This window comes from Rhinatrema bivittatum, chromosome 1 (genome assembly GCF_901001135.1).
Source record: "Rhinatrema bivittatum chromosome 1, aRhiBiv1.1, whole genome shotgun sequence".
NCBI classification, from domain to species: domain Eukaryota; kingdom Metazoa; phylum Chordata; class Amphibia; order Gymnophiona; family Rhinatrematidae; genus Rhinatrema; species Rhinatrema bivittatum.
In genome coordinates, this window is record NC_042615.1 from 537,768,160 (window position 1) to 537,791,097 (window position 22,938).

General features: G+C 45.2%; 1 protein-coding gene across 3 annotated transcripts in view; it reads left to right on the top strand.

Annotated features, from left to right (window-relative positions):
• Positions 1 to 3,869, top strand: part of SUSD1 (sushi domain containing 1) — a 222,483-nt gene extending 218,614 nt beyond the window's left edge. For all 3 annotated transcript variants that reach the window (XM_029614451.1, XM_029614437.1, XM_029614445.1), the window contains one exon: positions 3,524 to 3,869. The gene's annotated coding sequence lies outside the window, so the exon portion shown is untranslated. The remainder of the gene's footprint in view (positions 1 to 3,523) is intronic.
• Positions 3,870 to 22,938: the final 19,069 nt, after the last annotated feature.

The following is a 22,938-nucleotide window of genomic DNA, read 5'->3' on the forward strand; positions in this document are numbered from 1 at the left end:
CCAATTCATAATCAAACCATCGCGAGTCCTGCTATCCGCTACCACGACCATTCCCCCTGGAAAGATCTTTGTACCACCTCACCTGAGGAAACAGGTTCTGGCGTGGGCCCATGACTCCCGCTGTTTGGGTCATCCACGACAACAGCAGACCTTGAACGCCCTTTGCCGATATTATTGGTGGCCCAAGGTCAATAAAGATGTTCGATCATATGTGGAATCATGTCACATGTGTGCCCATCATAAGAGAGCCCCAGGATCGTCACCAGGCCTGCTCCAGCCCCTGCCAGTGCCTACCGAACCCTGGATTCACATCTCGACGAATTTCGAGGTCGACCTACCCTCGTCCTGTGGCAATACTGTCATCTGGGTAGTCGTCGACCGATTCAGCAAAATGGCACATTTTCTACCACTCCCAAGGTTGCCTTCCGCACTCCAGCTAGCCCAGTTACTTGTCCAGCATATTTTCAAACTCCATGGATTACCCAAAAGCATCCTGTCCGACCGAGGACCCCAATTTACTGCGAGGTTCTGGAGAGCACTCTGCCAGAAATTCGATGTTACCCTGGATTATGCATCCGCATACCATCCGCAAACCAATGGTCTGGCGGAGAGAACAAATCAAACGCTCAAGCAGTTCCTTCGCATCTACGTCAATAATAAACAAGATGACTGGGCAAACCTGCTCCCGTGGGCCGAGTTTGCCCTCAAAGTGCACCCTTCCACCGCCACCGGTTCATCCCCATTCCAGTTGGTCTATGGGAAGCAACCTCATCTGCTACTGCCTGTTCCTATTACCGTGACATCCTCGGTGGCCCAACTCTCCACGGATGAACTACATCGACTCTGGATCTCCACCTGGCATGCCCTGCTCAAAGCCAATCAAATGGCGAAGAAATATTCTGACCACCGGTCAGAAGGTATGGCTGAGTACACAATTCATCCGGCTAAAATTACCATTGGCGTGACTTGCTCCTCAGTTCATTGGGCCATTTCCCATCCTCCGTCGGATTGGTGCGGTGTACTATCAGCTTCAACTACCACAGTCACTCAAAATCCATAACAAGGGTTCACATCTCTCCAGGTTATAACAGATGCAGCAGGAAGTATTAATAATGTGACAGACTCCTTCTTTGGCGAATAAGAGATCAAGAGCCATACAATTTTGTATAACTCCCCCAGATAATGAAGCAATCTCAGGCTGTAGAATTTTAATGGCAAAAGTAGTTTCAATACCAATATTCTTGATGATAGAGGATACGTTTAGTACAAAAGTCTCAAGCTCATTCACACCAAGACCTGGAATGAGGTGGCACATAAATTTATGGAATCCATTTTGATTCAAAAGAGTCAGTGTACCTCTTTTAATTCGACACTGGGGATGGATATCTAAATGGCGAGAATTAGTCTGGATTTCGTTGACAAAGTGGATAGGAAAACGAGGCAGGGCATAGCTAAATGTAAATTTGGAAGTCATGTTAGTATAAACATAGACATGATGTACAGTCACATAAAAGAAACTGGGATACTGCCATTGGGTTGTCCATTCTTCGCATACCTTAGGATATATTGCTTTTACACCATATCCAATTCTAGCCTTTTGATGCTCTTTAAAAGGTCTGTCTGTGAGATGCATGTGGACCCAGAGGCCCAGAAAAGAAAAGAGAGGTTGGAGATTAAATGGTCAGTTTTCACAGTGGAAAAAGGTAAAAAGTGGAGGGCCCTAGGGATCTGTACTTGGACAAGTGCTTTTTAATATCTTTATAAATGATCTAGAAAGGGGTATGACAAGTGAGGTGATCAAATTTGCAGATGACACAAAATTATGCAGAATAGTTAAATCTGAAGTGAATTGTGATAAATTGCAGGAGGACATTGTGAGACTGGATGATTGGGCTTCCAAATGGCAGAAGAAATTTAATGTGGACAAGTGCAAAGTGATGCATATAGGGAAAAATAATCCTGCTATAGTTACATGGTGTTAGGTTCTATCTTAGGAGTTAGCACCCAGGAAAGAGATCTAGGTGTCATAGTGAATAATACATTGAAATCATCGGCCCAGTGTGCTATGGCGATCAAAAAAGCAAACAGAATGTTAGGAATTATTAAGAAGGGAATGGAAAATAAAATGCTGGATGTCATAATGCCTCTGTATTGCTCCAAGGTGAGACCGCACCTTGAATCCTGTGTGCAGTTCTAGTCACCGCATCTCAAAAAGAATATAGCTGCACTGGAGAAAGTGCAGAGAAGGGTGACCAAAATGATAAGGGGCATGGAAAGGCTAAAGAAGTTAGGACTGTTCAGTTTGGAGAAGAGACGACTGAGGGGGGGATATGATAGAGGTCTACAAAATCATGATAGGATTTGAAAAAGTTAAAGTAAATCAGTTATTTGCTCTCTCAGATAATAGAAGGACTAGGGGACACTCCATGGAGTTAGCAAGTAGCTCATTTAAAACAAATCAAAGAAAATTATTTTTCACTCAGTGCATAGTTAAGCATTTCCTGCTGTGTGCAACACTTTTTAAGATAAGTCTTTTGGGTTAAAAAATATATTTTATTTGCAAAAAAACAAAAAATACTGAAAAATATTTGGGACACTGCTATAGACCTATGATTATATATAAGGCTGAAGATTGATGAAATGTTTAATTACATTTACTTTGTTGACACCTATTATAATGGTGTAATTTATTTGACATCGAATTCGTTGATGAGGTGGATCATTTATAATAGCAGTATACTTCATCCATCCAGAAGGGAGTATATAGCTTCCATTCAGGTAGTTTTAAACGATATTGTGGCACAAAGGGTAATCATCAGAAGAATTCAGCAGGTTTGTCGTGGGTGTGGTACTATTTAGCAGTTTAAAACACCAAGGATTGGTTTCAGGGGGACAGGTTTTGGATGTTGCCGTGCGGCATGCCTCGTATTAAACGAACTCCATGAACCAGTCACGTTGCATCACTAAAAGCGCTCTAACTGGAGAATCCCTCGCGATACAACACAAGTCATCACTAGAGGTCTCTTTCTCTGCCTTCGAGTTAGTTGCATAGAAGACAAGCAAAGGACTGCTGTGGAAGTCATTTCCACAGCTAACTGATCTCTGAATAAAAGACCATGAGAAAGATCCTAATATTATTTGTTTGAAAAAAAAGGTGAGCAGTTTAGATTAAGACTTGATGGTACTTGCTCGACCAATCAAGAGCATTTATTGTGATTAGGTTTCAGTGGTAGAGGTTCTTTCCATTGCTATGTTTTCCATTGAAGTAACATGAAGCTTTGTTAAACTGTAATTTGAAACTTTGGCAATTCTTTATTGGTATTGCCTTGCATTGCTCTTTGTAAGTAAAATATGGGTTGAAATGCATAGTGTGTTACATTAAAATGTAAAATGATTTAACTTGCATGTCTAGAGAGTGAGTTGCATAGCAGGGAACTGCAGTGGAACTCATTTCTAGAGTTAACTGAGCTCTGATTAAAAGACTGTGGAAGGTCCCTAATCTTGTTATTTGCTTGAAAAAAAGGGGTAATCCTGGAGTTGCTGAGAAGCAAGCAAGCTGCAAGAGGAGCAAATGCCCATCTCCCCTGCTGTTTGAAGTTTCAGCCCTGCAGGAAGCAATTCCATCTGGAGACAGCAGGACTGCATTTGCCAGAACTTATGCAGATATACACATACCCAATCTGAACTGTTATTCACCTACAGAGCCAAGGAACTGGGCCTCGGCAATATTACAGGACTGAAAGTTTAAAGAATCTAATGCTAGCAGAGTTTTCTACATTATATTTTGTGAATGGTTATGTTAATTCATGTATATTTATGCTGATGGGAAGGTTACTTTTTCTTATCCGATTGCTTCAGTAAAAACTTATTTGTGGCAATTCCTTTACTATATTGAATGGTTGATTGTTACCAACTGCCCTAATTATTGCATGCTCAGTAGTAGCAAGCACACAGGAGAAATTGAATTTGTTTTCCTATTCAAAAGTGCAGAAATATGCAGCCAAATTCCAGCATGAGGAACCCTGGTAAACAGAAAGGAAGTTGCTGTTTGATGTTATTTTTTTTTCCTTCTTCCTGTAACTCCCTATTTTCATCTGGAGAACTTTGATTGAGAAGTGAGAGGGGGCCGGGGGTGTTTACACAATACAAATGGGTAATCAAGCATATGATTGAAACAAATAATTCATCCAACATATAACAAGGGAATCCTTTCAAAAATCATATATGTACCTTTGTTGACTACAGTTTTTCCCCTCCTTATACTGTTCTTACTCTGTTTTCTGCTTTTTCTCTTGTCTGTCCTCTCTTGATATCTTCCCATTTCAACTTTTCTTCTATGCAACTTTTCACCTAAAACATCTTTCATCATCTACCAAGCTCTCAATGTCTGATTGCACCCTGCATTGTTCTCACAGTCGTCCATACTATTGCTGGTGCAGCTTAGAAAGGATCTTTCCCAGTATGGGCTGCTGGCATATCTAACCCATTCCTATCCAGGCCTGATGCTGTACTCTGTTCAGCAAATAAGGATGTCTTAGAAGGGAAAGTGATACGAAAGGAATAACCTAATGCTGAGCAAGACAGATAGAGAAAGAAGAAGAGTAAATGGGGGGAGATTGGAGAAAAGCAATTGCAATATTTCAATATTCAACAATATTTCAATATTCCTACAAACCTCTGAATAAAATGTTTATAGTAAAAAATAGAAATTGCATGCTTACCACAGCAAGCTGCACCCCCTTATACCTAGTACAGATCTTTTTTTTTTTTTGTAAGTTTACCCTCTTAATTCATACCATCTTATAATGGAATCATTTCTGCTGGTCTAACAGGTTTTGAATTAATTTACTTTAAAACAGGGTTTGGCATAGTTTTTGGCAGAATGAAGAAATCACCGCCCTCCAATTCAAACAAATGAATACATAAAGGAAACGTGCTTTAATGAAGGCTGTGACTAGACGAATCCTACCTCCACTCAGCACGTTGGTCCCTAACTGTCGTACCAGCATTTTTCATTCTTGGAACATCAGCACATCTGGCCAACAAATTTTTAAAAAATGCTCATGGAGCTGGCATCTACACCCATCCGTGAATGGCATGCCGAGAAAAATGAGCTTACATGCCAACAAGTGGCACACGTGCCAAGGGTTGCCGACCTCAGCTTTCAAACATATTTGGGAGTTATAAAGAAAGTTAGAAAAAATTCTGCAGGATAAAAGAGAAATATGGCTACTTACAAATCACAAGAAATTTTATTTTTACTTATTACATTAATTTTGGTTGCCCTTTATTGTTTAGGTAAAAAAAAAAAAAAAAAATAATTTATTTATTTATTTATTTAAAAATATTTCTATACCGTCTTTTCAAACTAGTTTGATCAAGACGGTTTACATATTTCAATTATATAGAGCCAATTAACCAAAGGAAAATAAAAATTAAAAATAAAATAAAATAAAACATCAAATTTAAAAAATGTAGATAAGATATAGAAAGAATAAAAATACAATGTATTGTCATAATCCCTACTCATAAAATAAATATACTAATTTTTTAACAAAAATAGTCAAAGATAGAAAGGAAATAGTAAATCTAAAAATATAACTCATATAAACCATATTCCTTCAAAATGTGTAATCGAATAGTAAATTGCTACAAAAAATGTGGCTTAAAACGTGAAATAGTCAATTTTCAAGATGAGCATATGCAATCTTGAATAAATAAGTTTTAACTGCCTTCTTAAATTCACTATGACTAATAATTTGCCTTAAGGTGTTAGGGAGAGAATTCCTCAACAGCGGTCCTGCCACTGAAAAGGCCCTCTCCCTGGTCATATTAAGTCTTGCTATTCTAACTGTGGGGACATCGAGCAGATATTGAGATGTTGATCGAAGGTGTCTCATTGGTTTATACAACCGTAGAGATGTACAAAGCCATGTGGAATCATGATCATGAATCAATGAATGAATTATAGAGAGAACCTTATATTTTACTCGATATTTAATTGGGAGCCAATGAAGCTTATACAAGATAGGGGAAATATGATGTCTCATAGGTAATCCTACTAAGAGACGAGCTGCTGAATTCTGTATTTGTTGTAATGGTTTTATCGCAGAGTCTGGAAGACCCAGAAACAAACTGTTACAGTAGTCTAAACCCGAGAACAGAAGAGACTGAAGTACAGTTTGAAAATCGTTTTTGAAAAGTAAAGGTTTTAATCTTTTTAAAGTATGCAGCTTAAAGAATGAATTTTTTACCAGATTGGAAACGTGATAGGATAAAGATAGATTTGTATTCATTTGAATTCCCAAATTGCGGGTAACTTTCTTAACTTTAATTGTCTCATTGCCCAGAGTGATCAATGAAGGAGGACCATTTGGAGAGTCATCTAGGACACTCAGAAAAAGAAGTTCTGTTTTTTTTGTATTAAGTTTAAGTCGGCTATGGCTTAGCCACTGTTTAATGAGGAATGCACTTGTTTTCTAGCATTATGTGCTGTCCTAGTATTTTTTATATTGTAAATTTATCGGTACTAAAGGCTATTGGGGTGGATACTGGGTGCCTGATTTTACCTAAGTTTAAGTTGATTAAGTTAAGCAAATTTTCAGCTCCAAAGTAGCCATCTAATTGGTGACCGAAAATGATGCTAAATCTAGCCAGCTATTCAGGCTTTCTATTTGCACACTCAGGGTTAGGCAGCTAGGCTTAGTTAGCTATGGCTAAAAATCAGCACTAGCCAGCTAAGTCTTCCTTCCTCCCTACTTGGCTAGCTAGGTTTTGAGTGGCTAAATGCGGCTACCTAATGAAATTGGGAAACTAGATTTATTCACTCAACAGGATGAAATGTTCATCCCATGGGATGCAGGTGGCTAACTCCTTCATTCACTGACCAGATCCCACTGAAATTGGCCACCAATGTGATCTTGCTTAGAGCACTGATTCTTAAGCACCTGTTAGTACATGTGGGCACCAACAACATAGGAAAATGTGGGGAGAAGTTTCTAGAAGCTAAATTTACGCTATTAGTAGAAAGCTGAAATCTACAACCTCAAGGGCAGCATTTTCTGAAATACTCCCTGTTCTACACACTTGTCCCCAGAGGCAAGCAGAGCTCCGGAGTCTCAAGGCGCAGATGAGACAATGGTCAAGGAAGAGGGATTCAGTTTTGTTAGGAACTGGGGAACCTTTTGGTGAACGGGGGAGTCTCTTCCGAAAGGATGGGCTCCACCTTAACCAGGGTGGAAGCAGGCTGCTGGCACTCCTCTTTATAAAGGAGACAGAGCAACTTTTAAACTAGAATAAAGGGGAAAGCCAACAATCACCCAGCAATGCATGGTTCGGAGGGAGATATCTTCGAAGGATACTAATCATGCATTAGAGTTAGGGCATTCCAACAGAGAGGTTCCAATAAAAGCAAAAGTGCCTATAAGTAAAGAATGTGCCTATAAGTAATCACCTAAGCTAAAAGATTCCTAATTATCCCTGTCAACTGAAAAGCAGAATGTTAATACAAACAAAAAACACACTTTGGAATGTTTGTATGCTAATTGCAGAAGTCTAAGAAGTAAGATGGGAGAGTTAGAGTGACTAGCAGTGAATGATGACATAGACTTAATTGGCATCTCAGAGACATGGTGGAAACAGGATAACCAATGGGACAGTACTATATCAGGATACAAATTATACACAATGATAGAGAGGATTACAATAATAGGGAGGATAGATGTGGCGTTTTATGTCCAGGAGGGCATAGAGTCCAACAGGATAAAGATCATACAAGAGACTAAATGCTCAATAGAATCTATATGGATAGAAATCCCATGTGTGTTGGGGGAAGAGTATAGTGATAGGAGTATACTACCGTCCACCTGGCCAAAATGGTCAGACAGATGATGAAATGCTAAGAGAAATCAGGGAAGCCAACCAATTTGGTAGTGCAGTAATAATGGGAGATTTCAATTACCCTAACATTCGGGCCGATACAGTAAAGTCTGCGGGAGAGCGGGCGAATGCCCGCTCTCCCGGCGCGCTCACCGGCCACTCGCTGGTGCGCGCGATGCAGTATTTAAATTAGGCCCGGCGGTAGATCCGGGCAAAAGGAGGCGCTAGGGACACTAGCGCGTCTCTAGCGCCTCCTTTTTGACAGGAGCGGCGGCTGTCAGCGGGTTTGACAGCCGACGCTCAATTTTGCCGGCGTCGGTTCTCAAGCCCGCTGACAGCCACGGGCTCGGAAACCGGACGCCGGCAAAATTGAGCGTCCGGTTTTCGGCCCGACAGCTGCGGGCCAAATTCAATTTTTTTTTTTTAACTTTTTTTTACTCTTCGGGACCTCTGACTTAATATCGCTATGATATATCACTATGATATTAAGTCGGAGGGTGCACAGAAAAGCAGTTTTTACTGCTTTTCTGTGCACTTTCCTGGTGCCGGAAGAAATTAACGCCGACCCAAAGGTCGGCGCTAATTTCTGAAAGTTAAATGTGCGGCTTGGCCGTACATTTTACTTTCTGTATCCCGCACGCATACCTAATAGGACCATCAACATGCATTTGCATGTTGAGGGCACTATTAGGTGCCGATACAGTACAGTGCGCTCCATCGGAGCACACTGTACTGTATCGGCCTGATTGACTGGGTAAATGTAATATCAGGACATACTAGAGACGTAAAGTTCCTGGATGGAATTAATACAGGGAGGCGAGACTTGCGCTTGGCTCTCCCTATCCCCCCAAATAAACCAGTAAACATATATGGCACTATAAACAGGCCGCAGTTTATTAATTAACCCGAGCCCTCACAACAATAAAACACATGATAACCTTTAACAAAGCCAACAGGCCCCTCCCCTTATATCCCCCCCTTTCCCCTTCCCCTCCTCGTGCCTCTACCCCTTTGTCCAGGGAGGGATCTAGCTCCCTCCCTGTTTGCTTACGCCGCCTTGCCCCCAAGCAAGGGCAAGCTTCGGTCTCGAGCATTAGCCCCCCCAGATCATTTGGCCCTTCCGTGTAGCAGCCCCCCCCCCCCAAAACTACTCAAAACACCCCACCCCCTACTCCACCTTAACATATTCACCAATAACATCTTGGGCTCGGGTTTCCACCACCACTGCGACAACTCATGCACCCCTCCAAATACAATACAACTACAATACCTGGGAGGGAGGGAGGGAAAGCCCGCGCACCCTACCACCTCTGCAAACACCCATCAAGTGAGCCTGCAGCATGTACGGTGCCAGTAGGTGACTGACGCAGCCAATCAGGCACCTGGATTCAAACCCCAGGTTCCTCTGGCCATTGGTCCCTCCCATACCATCCCGAATTTTCCCGCACTCACCTTACACTGCCCCATCCTCTTGCCCGATCCCCTGCGCGCCCTCTTCTCGTGTTACCTTCGCTGGTGCAGTACAGGCCTGCACCGCCGATTCTTAACACAGGGAGGCGAAACTTGCGCTTGGCTCTCCCTAGCCCCCCCAAATAAACCAGTACACATATATGGCATTATAAACAGGCTGCAGTTTATTAATTAACCCGAACTCTTAATAAAACACATGATAACCTTTAACAAAGCCAACAAGCGCCTCCCCTTATATCCCCCCCTTCCCCCCCTCCCCATGCGTCTACCACCTCGGTCCAGTGGTAAAGCGATCTAGCTCCCTCCCTATTTGCTTACCCCGCCTCGCTCCCAGCGAGGGCAACCTTCGGCCTCGAGCATTAGCCCCCCCCCCCCCCCCCCCAGCACGTTTGGCCCTTCCGTGTAGCAGCCCCCCCAAACTACACGAACCCCCCCTCCCCCACTCCACCTTAACGTATTCACCAATAACATCTTGGGCTCGGGTTTCTGCCACAAAACAAGGACAGCCTGCTAGTCCTTGTTCCCCCACTGCGGTTGTTTATAATTGCACTATTTCTCTTTCGATACCTTCCTGCAGTACATTATTAAAGAGGTCCATCTCCACTTCAGATACATGCACTCCGTCCCCACGAAAGAGCCCCTCCCTGACTTCCCAAACCCAGTCATGCTATATGGAAACCCCCCCCTTCCCACCCCATCCACTTCCCCGTTTGCTTATTAAACGTTTTAACCCCTCGTTTCCACAACGCCAATTCCTTACAGTTTAATCGTACTATAATATCAGCCCATCCCACCCGTATGCTCGGCCACCTGATCATTACTTGCGCCAAGTCTTTCTTAATACACGTAAGCAACTCTCTACAGGACCTTTTCCCAATATGGTCTCTGCCCAAATGTATTAACAAGATCCTTGGCACCCCCCCACCCTCAGACTAATACGCTGCTGCAGGAAGGGCAACAATTCATCCCAAATCATCCCCATCATCTCCCTTTTGCTGAACCAGGCTAGTGTCCAGTTCCATCGTTCCAATTGCAAGTGCTCTCTGTAAGGCAGCCTCATCGCCCGCCTTTGCGCATAGTGTATGAACGAGTAGCCCATGATCCAGGCACACCCACAAGCAGTAAAGGCCCCCCATAATTCTGCAAAACAAGAAAATATCGTTAATACTTCCCGCAGAAAAGACCCTCCCTCCGTCCCCCTGTCCCTTCACTGTCCGTTTTCCCGATAATTTCTCCTGCCAGGTTGGTTGTTTCTTTTTTTTTTGTTTACTTTTGAAGCCCGGACTCTCTAAGTCCGCACATAAGACTGAAACGCCCGAGATTTCCATCTCCCGATCCCCTGGATCCCTTCTGCCCATATCCATATTCTGCTGCAGAAGTGGCCGCCCCTATCTGGAAAGAATGAGAACTATAATCATTCACCGCCCATCCCAATTTATTAACCGCCAAGCGTAAAACTCGCACAAATTGGAATCTGGTTAATGGTATCCCAGCCTCATGGACTAAGAACACTCCCGCTACTATCTGTCGCTGAAACCAATACTCTCGTGTTGCCTGCACTGGGCATACCCTTCTGGCACACCGCCGGGAGCAGGGTAATGAACTTTCTGATCCGTTTTAGACTTCTGCAAGAATAAAGACACGTTCCCCTTACCCACCCTCACATTTTGAACCTGTAACCCGCAATCACCTTTTGCTACCTTGGATTTGACCACTAATTCACTGACTCTCAGTGCCCCGAAAAAGGCCAACAAGAAAGCCGTCCTGAACAATAAAGCCTCATAACTTGACCAACAGACCGACGGTAGTTGGTCTGTCAAGACAATCAAATCCTCATATCGAATAGGCTTCCTAGTGTCACCAACTGCCATGCCACCCCTCTGCCACCCGCCCAACACCCTTTTCACCAGGAAACTTACCATCGGGTTCCCCCAACCCCGTAACTTCTGAAAAAAGGAAAACTCCGCAACCTGTGCCTTGACAGACGCCGCAGAAAACCCATGACGCTTTGCCCAAAGTATGAACTGAACCAATAGCCCTTCCTCAGCAGGCCCTCCCCACCATCCCGCCTCCGTTAGGTACACGAAAACTGTTTATGGCCCGCAGTGTATGCTGCCCAAGTGGCCGGCGCCACTGACTGCTGTATCAATCGCCATTCTTCCTTCTCCCAAGGTTTCATAAGTGCTCCGGAAAATGTTCCGCTGCCCACTTTGCTCCTGGCGCCACTTCGAGGAACACCTTCCATTGGAAATGAGAAAGACATCAGCTATAACATTGTGCACCCTGGGACATGCTTAGCCCGCACATGTACATTCCCCTGTAAACACCTACCTACCAGTTCCCTTAACAACTCTGAAACCCTAGGATAGTGAGCGGACAACCAGTTGAGCACCTGATCCACGCCCAGATTATCACACCAAAATACACCCTTCTGATACGTAACTGCTCCTCCCATAATGACAAAGCCACCACCATGGGGAATAATTCCAGAAAAGTTATATTTCGGGTCAAACCGCTTTCCACCCAATCCTCCGGCCATGGCTGCGCACACCACTGGCCCTGGAAATACACCCCAAAACCAGAAGCTCCCGCTACATCCGAAAAAAGCTCCAAATCTTGGTTGGAAGCATCATCCCCAGGTATCAACATCACCCCATTAAACGAGTCCAGGAATATCTTCCAAACCCGCAATTCCTCCATGATCCGACGAGTCACCCTAAAATGATGATGACCTGCCCTGACACCTACTGTGGACAAAGATAACCTAACCCTGCAGGTAAAGTTCAACGAGCCAATAAGTGATTGCATTTGACGCAATTTACTGGACTGCTCCACCGCCTGTACTAAATCCTACTTTGTCTTCTGGTAACCGAGAAACCATTGCTACCGAATCCAATTCTATGCTTAAAAATGTTATCCTGGTAGCTGGCCCATCCGTCTTGCCTGCCACAATCGGTACCCCTAACCTTCTGGAAATTTCCAAAAACTGTCCAACTGCGCCTGCCACAGCTCCGAACCACTCCCTCCCACAAAAACAAAATCATCCAAATAATGCAACATTTGTGTACAACCCGTGTACTGCTCTGTGACCCATTGCAAGAACGAACTAAATGCCTCGAAGAAAGCACAGGGCACGGCGCATCCCATCGGCAAACAACGATCAATATAATACATACCCTGGAAAGAAAACCCCAGCAACGGAATGCTATCCGGATGTATCGGCAACAACCAGAACACGAATTCGATATCAGCCTTCGCCATCAACGTACCCGGACCAATTCCCCTCACTAAGGCTAATGCCTCATCAAAAGATGCATATCGCACAGCACATCATTCCTGTGGAATAAAGTCGTTCATGGATTCCCCTTTTGGGTACAAAAGATTAAGTATCAATCGAAATCGTCCCGGCTCTTTCTTGGGGATAACCGCTAATGGCGAAAGGTGCATCGCAGCAAACGGAGGCTCGATGAAGGGGCCTGCAATTCTGCTTGCCTTTGATTCCACCTCTAGTTTTGCCTGCACAATATGGGCTAACTGGACAACAGACCCTGGTGTTCCTTACCCTTCCCCCCTTCCCAGGCCCCACATATGCTATATGGAAACCCTCCTGGAAACCTGCACCAAGGAAATGAGCCATATTCCAATGTGGATAGTGTTCCAGCCACTCGAGCAGTTCCTGAAGCACTATCGGCGATTCCACTTTCTTCCGCAAATCATTGTTTGCCCCCATTAGCGGGGACTGCACCTTGATTTTGTCCACACTTGCTAGCTGGGTGGGCCCCATTGCAAGTGGTGCAAGTGTGCCTAAATTTGCAATCAGGGAATAAGCAAGTCGCTTTTTTATATCGCCAGCACACGTCCCCTTGCCCCCAAGCCCGATCTTTCCACTAGCCCCAGCTCCTTGAAAGGAGCTACCATTGGCCCCCAAGCCAGCTGCTCCTGCCCACCCTGCTTGCACTCCTTCCGCCCCCCCTTCCAGCCTTTTAGTATTCCCCGTCCCTTTATTTGTCATTTGAGTCAACCATAAATTGATGTCATGTGTACCCCAAGACATAAACCAATTACCTTCCATTTTGTCACGGAATTTCTTGTCATAGTTGAGCCAAGCCCAACCTTCATAATTCTGGTATGCTCCTAAAATACTGTCTCCATAAGCCAGGAGTGCCCCGTATTGGGGGGGCTCGAAGTGCCCAACCATGCTAGCCAACCGCATGAACCCTCTCATTCAATTGAGGTTGTTCTTAGAAATTTTTGGCCCCTTTTCGCTCCCTCGCCGCTTCTTCTTACCTCTCTTCTTGTCCTTCCTACCACCCCTTTTGCCCTCCAATAGCTTAAATATATTCACGTACTTCCTTTTGTAGATCCTCCTTCTCAACCGACTGGGAACCTCCTCCCACAACTCAGTCAACGAGGCAAGGGCCGGGTGCCCCATATCCTGCACTGGCTCAGCACCAGGTCCCAGCCTACTCTCACTAGACTCACTGGATGAGGAAGACGTGGATGAAGATGAATCCAACCCTGCCCGGTGGGAATGAGACTTTTTTCTCTTACTAACAGTCGTCACCTCCTTATCCCCTGCCTCCCATCCACACTCACCCTGTTCCATTCTCCCCATGGAGCGACCAGCCCCTTCTTCCACTGAGTGCACCACAGTCCAACCACGTCCCATTTTCCGTTCAAGCGGCTCCTCTTCTTGCCGCTCCCTCCAAGCTTCATGCCTCGAAGTACTGGGGCTGTCACTCGCCGTCGGCTCTGCAGGGACAAAAACATAATCCCCAGGAAAAACCTTCTGCCCGTAACCCAAACTGCCCCTATTATCATGACTACTGCTCCCCTCCTCTGAGATCACACCCCATCACTCCTGCTCCACCTATCCCCCTGTAGTCACCCCCCCTCCAATACCCATGTCACAGGCCGCATGAATGCCACCCTCGTCCTCCCATGCCGTCAAACCCCCAAAATCCATGCTCCCGCTGGCACCACCCCCCATCCTCCTCTCCCCTGCCAGCCCACGCGGCGCCCTCCAGCAAAGTCGCTGGGCCATCGACGTACAGGGGCCCTGCCCCTTCCTTCGAACCCCGAGGAAAGGCCACTCAAGGAGGCTCCTAGTACTGCATTCCCTCCCGCCTCCCCCACCTCCCTATGACCCCGAGCCACGTTATCCATACCGCCTGCCATCCTGATCCCCCAACCCGCCCACCCACTCATGCTTGCGAGCAGCCACCCTACCCACTCTATGGCCCGTTGCCACAGGTGTAGGGGCACCCCGTCCACGATGGCTGGGATGTGCAATCAGGACCTTACCCCTGACCAGGCCACCTCCTGGCCTGCGATCCTCATGCTGCCTGACTGCCGAACGCATGGGCCTGGGCCCAGGACCCGGAGAAACTGGCAGCTCCCTAGGTGAATTGAAAGAGAGAGCCCGGGGGGTAAGGGGAGGACCAGGAGAAGGACTCCGCTTTGGGACCGCTCTCTCCAGAACCTGGCCCTGGAGTAACCCCGGCCCAATACACTCACGTGATCCTCTGCCACTGCTGACACCAGGGCTGCTGATCCTCTCTCAGACACTTTGTCATCTGCTGCCCGGTTGGGAAGCGCTCGCACCATGACCAGGCCTGGACACACGCTCCCTGCTGCATCGGAGCATGGCTGGCAAACTACTGCCTGCACGGAAGGGCAGGGACCAGATGGGTGGGAGGGGGTTAGGAAGCTTTTGGTTTTTTTTAAAATAAAACTGAGACCGCGCTGAAAGCTATGAGGAGCAAACTCTCCCAAAACCCGCCAACCCAGCCACCAAAGCCCACACACCCTACCACCTCTACAAACGCCCATCAAGTGAGCCTGCAGCATGTACGGCACCAGTAGGTGACTGACACAGCCAATCAGGCACCTGGATTCAAACCCCAGGTCCCTCTGGCCACTGGTTCCCCCCCCCCCCCCCCGTACCGTCCCGTAATTTTTCCGTGCTCCCCTTACACCCCCCCTCCCCCACCCTCTTGCCCGATCCCCTGCGCACCCTCTTCCCATGTTACCTTCGCCGGCGCAGTACAGGCCTGCACTGCTGATTCTAAATGACTGCTTCATGGAGCAATTGGTTCAGGAACTGAAGAAAGAGGGAGCTATTTTAGATCTAATTCTTAGTGGAATGCGGGATTTGGTGAGAGAGATAATGGTAGTAGGGCCACTTGGCAAGAGTGATCATAACATGATCAAATTTGAACTAATGACTGGAAGGGGGACAATATGTCAATCTACAGCTCTAATACTACATTTTCAAAAGTGAAACTTTGATAAAATGAGGAAAATAATTAGAAAAATGTAAGGTGCAGCTGCAAAGGTTAAAAAAGTACAACAGGTGTGGACTTTGTTGAAAAATACCATCTTAGAAGTGCAGACCAGACATATTCCATGCATTAAGAGAATGTTCCTAGTAATGCCACTGGATTTTTTATACAAAATGAGGCAAAATAAATGGCAAAACCAATTGTGTGCATGTTAATCATTTTAAAATACCCAGGAAACATTTTTAATAGCAAGAGAAATGTTTGGAAAGCAAGTTATCATGCAAACTGAATCCATTCTGGACAGAAACCTCAAGTTAAATTTCCAATGTAAGGTCTCCGAGGCAGGCATCAGTCACAGTTTTCTTTGTTTTCCTGAACAGCTGGACAGCACACTCACACATAGTCTGATCTGAGGTCAAAGCCAGAAGTGCAATCCATAGAGAAAAGGAACGAAGAGAAAGATGAGGGACCGCAGGAGCAGGAAGAGACACTGAAGACATATGAGGGAAAACTGACCAGGAAGACAAGAACTCAAGATGAACCAGACTGCCAATAGAACAAGACTCAGGAACACAGCAGGAATCAGGAGCCAGGAACAGAAGTCAAGAACCAGGAACACTGAGGCAATGCACTTCTTTAAGGACCTATTGCTGAGGTGTTGGTGGGGTGTTCTGCCTGCTACATATACTGTGGGTTCAGCGATGTCATCCGAGGGCACCATGGAGGAGTTCCCACTGCAGACCCTTGAAAGGGCATGTGCATGCCTAAGGAGCTCCTGCTGGGTAGAGAGGCAGCAATGGCGTTGGCCTAGCCACGCTGCGGTGGCCTGACATGCTTGGGCTGGGCAGTACGGCCGTGATGTTGGAGCAGCGTCCAGGGAGGCCCAAGCTGGAGGTAAGAGCGGTGGTCCATGGGACGGGATTGTGAACCACTGATCGCAACTGTACTCCTTCCCCTAAATCCTCTCCTGAGGGTTTAGTTTTCCTGGTGTGTGTGGCATGGAATTCTCGCAAAAGGTTTTTATCCAGAATATTAGAGGCAGACTCCCATGTATTTTCTGCCGGGCCATATTGTTCTCATGAGATAAGGTACTCCCATCTTTTGGCTCATCATCTGATGTCCAGAATTTCCTTTACTTGATTGGTAACATCAGCGGTGGATTCACGATGTCGGACCGGCCCGGGTATTCGCCGCCCAGGCCGGCCCAGGACACATCATGTGGTCTGCCGAGCATGGCTCCGTCATGGCCGCGCACGGCAGACCACGTGACTGGAGCGATCGGCCCACCGGGGGATGCCCAATCCCCCGAAAGGCCAATCTGCCCCTGGGTAACATCATCTTTTGAGAATGCCTTTTGAGGCTCAGGTACCTTCCTGGAGCCCCAAGTGAGGCTTAGAAGTTTTAAAAATGAAACATGGAATGCGTTATGGATTCCAAGACTAGCGGATAAGCGTATTTGGTATGTTACTGGACCAAGTTGGCGTTGGATCAGGAATGGTCCAATATATCTAGGCGCAAGCTGCATGGAAGGCATCCAGAGACAGATGTGCCACATGCTGAGCCAGACCTTGTCCCCTAATTTGAACTGTGGTGCTGGTCTGCAATGCCTATCCGTAGCTTTCTTTGCCCTTTCAGCCTCCCTTTGGAGCATGTTATTAGTTTGTACCCAGAGTTCTTGGAGCTCCTGGGCAGTTAGTTGAGCCACCAGTGAGCGAACGGCCAATGGCATGGATAATGGGGGTGAATGTTGCCTTCCATATAAGAACATAAGAAATTGCCATGCTGGGTCAGTCCAAGGGTCCATCAAGCCCAGCATCTTGTTTCCAACAGCGGCCAAACCAGGCCACAAGAACCTGGCAATTACCCAAACACTAAGAAGATTCCCATGCTACTGATGCAATTAATAGCAGTGGCTATTCCCTAAGTAAACTTGATTAATAGCCATTAATGGACTTTTCCTTCAAGAACTTATCTAAACCTTTTTTGAACCCAGCAACACTAACTGCACTAACCACATCCTCTGGCAATAAATTCCAGAGCATTATTGTGCGTTGAGTGAAAAAGAATTTTCTCCGATTAGTCTTAAATGTGCTTATTGCTAACTTCATGGAATGCCCCCCTAGTCCTTCTATTATTCAAAAGTGTAAATAACCGATTCACATCTACTCATTCAAGACCTCTCATGATCTTAAAGACCTCTATCATATCCCTCCTCAGCCGTCTCTTCTCCAAGCTGAACAGCCCTAACCTCTTCAGCCTTTCCTCATAGGGGAGCTGTTCCATCCCCTTTTTCATTTTGGTTGCCCTTCTCTGCAGTGGCGTAGCCAGAATTGATTTTTTGGGTGGGCACAAGGTTAACATAGGTGGGCACAAGGCATGCAGGTCTACTAGTTGTTTTCTTACTGATAAATAATGCCATATACTGCACCCTAGAATGGCTTTCTAAGTAGTTTGCAACAGCCATTATGTGTCATGTATGAAACTTTAAAATAATTTACTTCAATTATTTCAAGTATAGAAAACAATCAAATCCAATCATATAATAAAACAAAAATTAATGTATTCTTTCATGAACCATCTTTGCAGAAACCCAGAAATCTTCATAAATACAATAAAATATAATTAATCATCAGAACAGGTGCAGCGCAGAGCTAGGGCAATTCACATTACAAGTAACATGAAAAAATAAATTCAAATTCTGGTGTAATCTCAGCAAAAAATAACCCTCCACTGCTATTTTGTGAAGTAACAAACTCTTGCAAAGAAAGAGGCATCTGGAACCTTGCCAAACAATCACAGCACTGACTCTCAGGATTCAAACAGCAACCTTATGAAAAAGCAGCAATGCAAATACTACACCAGGCCCTAGAACATTAATACATCACCTACAGGAATAACAGAACAGGCTGGACTACTACTACAGAGAAACTATATGCTAGAAATACTCATTTCTGTCACAAACAGGCAAAACTGAGACCGACCCTTACCTAATATAGAAATAAGAGACTATAAATTAGAAACAGAAACATGTAGATAAAGCCAAAATAGAAAGCCTGAGAAACTAAAATGTTTGAACAGTGGAATACTTAAGAAAGAGCAAAATACAAAAATATAAGAATGCACATTCCCAAAGATGACATATTTAAATTGCTAACATCTCCCTCTCTCTCTCTCTCTCTCTATATATATATTTTTTTTTACCTTTGTTGTCTGATCTTTGTATTTTTCTAATCAGTTGGTCCTGGTCTCTCTTTCCCATTTTTTCCCTTGTCGCTCATTTCCTAATTCCTCTTCAGTGTCTTTTCTACTACTGTCTTCTTCCCTTCCATACACACACACATATATACATAAATGCTTTCTCTCACAGACTCCCTCACACACTCAGGCTCTCAGTCTCATATGCTCTCCCCTCCCCCCCCCCCCCCAGCTCACATTCTCTGCAGACACACATACAAGCTCTCACTTTCTCACCCCTCCCCAGGCTTATATTCTTATGCACACACAGACGCACATCCAGGCACCCATTCTCACCCACACACACAAACCCATTCTCCCATTGTCACCCACACATACACACATTTAAGGTCCCATTCTCACCCACACATACACACTTTCAAGCACCCATTCTTACCCACATATTCAAGCTTCCATTCTCACCCACACACACAAACCCAGGCTCCCATTCTCACCCATATATACACACATTCAAGCTTCCATCCTCACCCATATATACACACATTCAAGCTTCCAACCTCACCCACATATTCAAGCTTCCAACCTCACCCACATATTCAAGCTTCCATTATCACCCACACACATTCAAGACTCCATTCTCACTCCCATACACACCCAGGGTCCGATTTTCACCCACACACACACAACAAGGCTCCCATTCTCATCCTCACATACACATTCAAGCCTGTGCACAGTTTCCGCTTCTTCCCCCTAGAGCAGGAAGATCAGCTGGCCTCTCCTGCTGCCACTGGCCTCCTGCTATCTTCGGGCCGTATGGCCGACCGATCTTCCTGTTTGGGGGGGGGGGGGAGGAGAGCGGAAGCGCCGCGCACAGTTTCCGCTTCCTCCCCCCAGAGCAGGAAGATCAGCTGACCTCTCCTGCTATCTTCGGGCCGTATGGCCGACTGATCTTCCTGCTGGGGGGGAGCGGAAGCTGTGCACGGCGCTTCCGCTCTTCTCCCCCCCCCCCCTAACAGGAAGATCGGTCGGCTGTACGCAGGAGGCCAGTGGCAGCAGGAGAGGTCAGCTGATCTTCCTGCTCTGGGGGGAGGAAGCGGAAACTGTGCACGGCACTTCCGCTCTCCTCCCCCCCCCCCCCCCAAACAGGAAGATCGGTCGGCCATATGGTTGTAGGACGCTTCCCCACGTGTGCCGTGATGGTGCGCCAAGCATGGGTTCCCCTCTTCACTGTCGCGGGGATGGGATCCCGCGACAGCCTTGCAGTTCTGGTGTCAGTTGGGTGGGCCTGGGTCTAAATTGGGTGGGCAGCTGCCCACCCAGGCCCACCCGTGGCTACGCCACTGCTTCTCTGTACCTTCTCCATTGCAACTATATCTTTTTTTAGATATGGCAACCAGAATTGTACCCAGTATTCAAGGTGCAGTCTCACCATGGAGCGATACAGAGGCATTATGACATTTTGTGTTATATTAACCATTTCCTTCCTAATAATTCCTAAAATTCTGTTTGCTTTTTTGACTGCTGCAGCACACTGAGCCGATGATTTTAAAGTATTATTCACTACTTTGCCTAGATCTTTTTCCTGGGTGGTAGCTCCTAATATGGAACCTAACATCGTGTAACTATAGCAAGGGTTATTTTTCCCTATATGCAACACCTTGCACGTCCCTATATGCAACACCTTGCACTTGTCCACATTAAATTTCATCTGCCATTTGAATGCCCAATCTTCCAGTCTTGCAAGGTCCTCCTTTAACATAGCACAATCCGCTTGCGATTTAACTACTCTGAATAATTTTGTATCATCTGCAAATTTGATAACCTCACTCCATCATAGTCCTTTCCAGATCATTTATATATATATATATATATATTGAAAAGCACCAGTCCAAGTACAGATCCCTGAGGCACTCCACTGTTTACCCTTTTCCACTGAGAAAATTAACCATTTAATCCTACTCTCTGTTTCCTGTCATCCACAAAAGGACATCGTCTCATATCTCATGACTTTTTTAGTTTTCTTAGAAGCCTCTCATGAGGGACTTTGTCAAACAGCTAAGCCCTAAGCCCTGGACATTGATATCTACCAGATTAAGTTGGTCCCAATAATTATGCTAGATTCAATGGTGAGGTTCCAATATAACTTTTCTGATAGCTTGGTAAGAAAAAATGATAATTCCTTTTCAGATGATCGTTTAAACTTTCGCCCAGCTTCCAATTTGCCTATTTTGGATAAAATTCTTGAAAACCAGCCTGTTATTACAGCTGTATAATTATATAAAACAGAAAGTATATTGGATGAACGCCAATTTGGTTTTCCAAAGCAGAATAACATGGAGTTGTATTGCTTGCGATGATGGATGAATTGCATAGATATCTAAAGCAGGGTGAAAATGGTATTTTAGTACAACTTGATTTAAACGGGCCTTTGATACGGTGGAACATAACCTACTGCTGCAACAGCTTAGTTTAATCAGCATAGGTGGAGCTGTTTTAAAATGGTTTGGCTCTTTTTAAATGGGAGGAAGCAAAGAGTCCAGTTGGGAGCAGTACATTCCTCTTGGCACAATTTGCAGTCAGGAGACCCCCAGGACAGTGCTCTATTCAACACTTTGTAATATTTATTTGTCTTCGATTTGTCCATTTTTTAAATAATTAGGATCATCTTATTTTTTCTATGCTGATGATGTTCAATTATTTTTCCTTGTATTATGAGTAATTTCTCCATATCCCAGTTTTATCATTGCATGAACAACATTAAGATCTGGTTGGAGGAAAAGGGTTTTGCTTTGAACATAGCCAAGACAAACTTATTATGGTTAGGTAAATCATTCCCAACGGAAGACTTGCAGATTAATCTTGATGGGGTTTCTTTGCCTATACTATTGGAAGCTCATGATTTGGTTGTGTTTTTAGACTGAAAAATATCTCTGTTTCCCCATGTGAAGAAGGTTTCTAAACTTGCATTTTATAAAGTTAAATTGTTTAAACCATTGAAAGTACTAATACTATCATAACGTTTTAGAATTGTGTTACAGAGGGGAGGCAAGAAGGCCGCCATTAGAGACACACGCTGAAGAGGCTCTCTCCGACTGCACTTTTCCTAATTACTTTCTTGAAAGAAAATGCCTCGTACCAAATGTAAAGCTAGATTGAGGGAGATTTCCACCTCTTCTCCCTTACCGGAATGCCATCTGCCAAGAATTGAGTCATTCTTCGCAGCAACACCAGAATCTGCACCGGTAGAGAGGGCCGCTGTAGACACTGACACGGAGCAGGTGTCACTGCTGGCTGAAGGGATATCTTTAAGTCCCAGTGCCCCAAAAACTCCCTCTCCTCCTCGTGCTGCTTTCTTGATCACACAAGCAGCCTGCCTTGGACTCCGAGTTGAGGAGACTGAAGAGCGGCAGACCGAAAACGCCAGTGAGAGAAGCGAGGTAGGCGCAGTAGGGAGTGCCATGCTCCCGCTGCAGTTGAAGTCTATTTCCCCTATACAACCAGGAGACCCTTCTTCCTTAACTGGAGCCATTGGTCCCGAGAAGAGAGGTACGAGCCAGATAGGAGTGGGTTATGTAGAGCCCAGGATAGGGCCGGTTGTTTCTTCCCCCTGGTAAAGCCTGCGGTAATAGCTTTGGACTGATCTGATATCTTTGGAATCCACAAAATCTAATTTGACTAAGATTACTTTGGATACAAATCACCATGTTCTTACTACTGAAAGTACAATTATTTCTCATTCTACAAAGCTGGAACATTTGGAATCTCGAGTTTCAACTTTAGAATCTTTTCAACCTAATAGGGTCATTTATTAAAATGCTATAAGGTGTTTTCGCATGTGTTGAGGGCTTATTGCATTCGAAAAGTGCCGTTAATGCATGCGATAGCACCATAATGTATAGTGCGATGCAAATCTGAAAAAGAGGAGGAGTTTACTGTAGCCCTATTGCATGGCTTTAACTATACCTTTTTCAGCACTGATAAGCTGTGTGGAGGGAGGGAGGGAGAGAGAGAGAGAGACTAGCCCTAATGCCCTAACCCTAGATAGGTATTTATATCTCTATGGGAGGCCCACCTAGTAACTCGAGGTGAGGTTTAGGTAATAGTGTAGGGG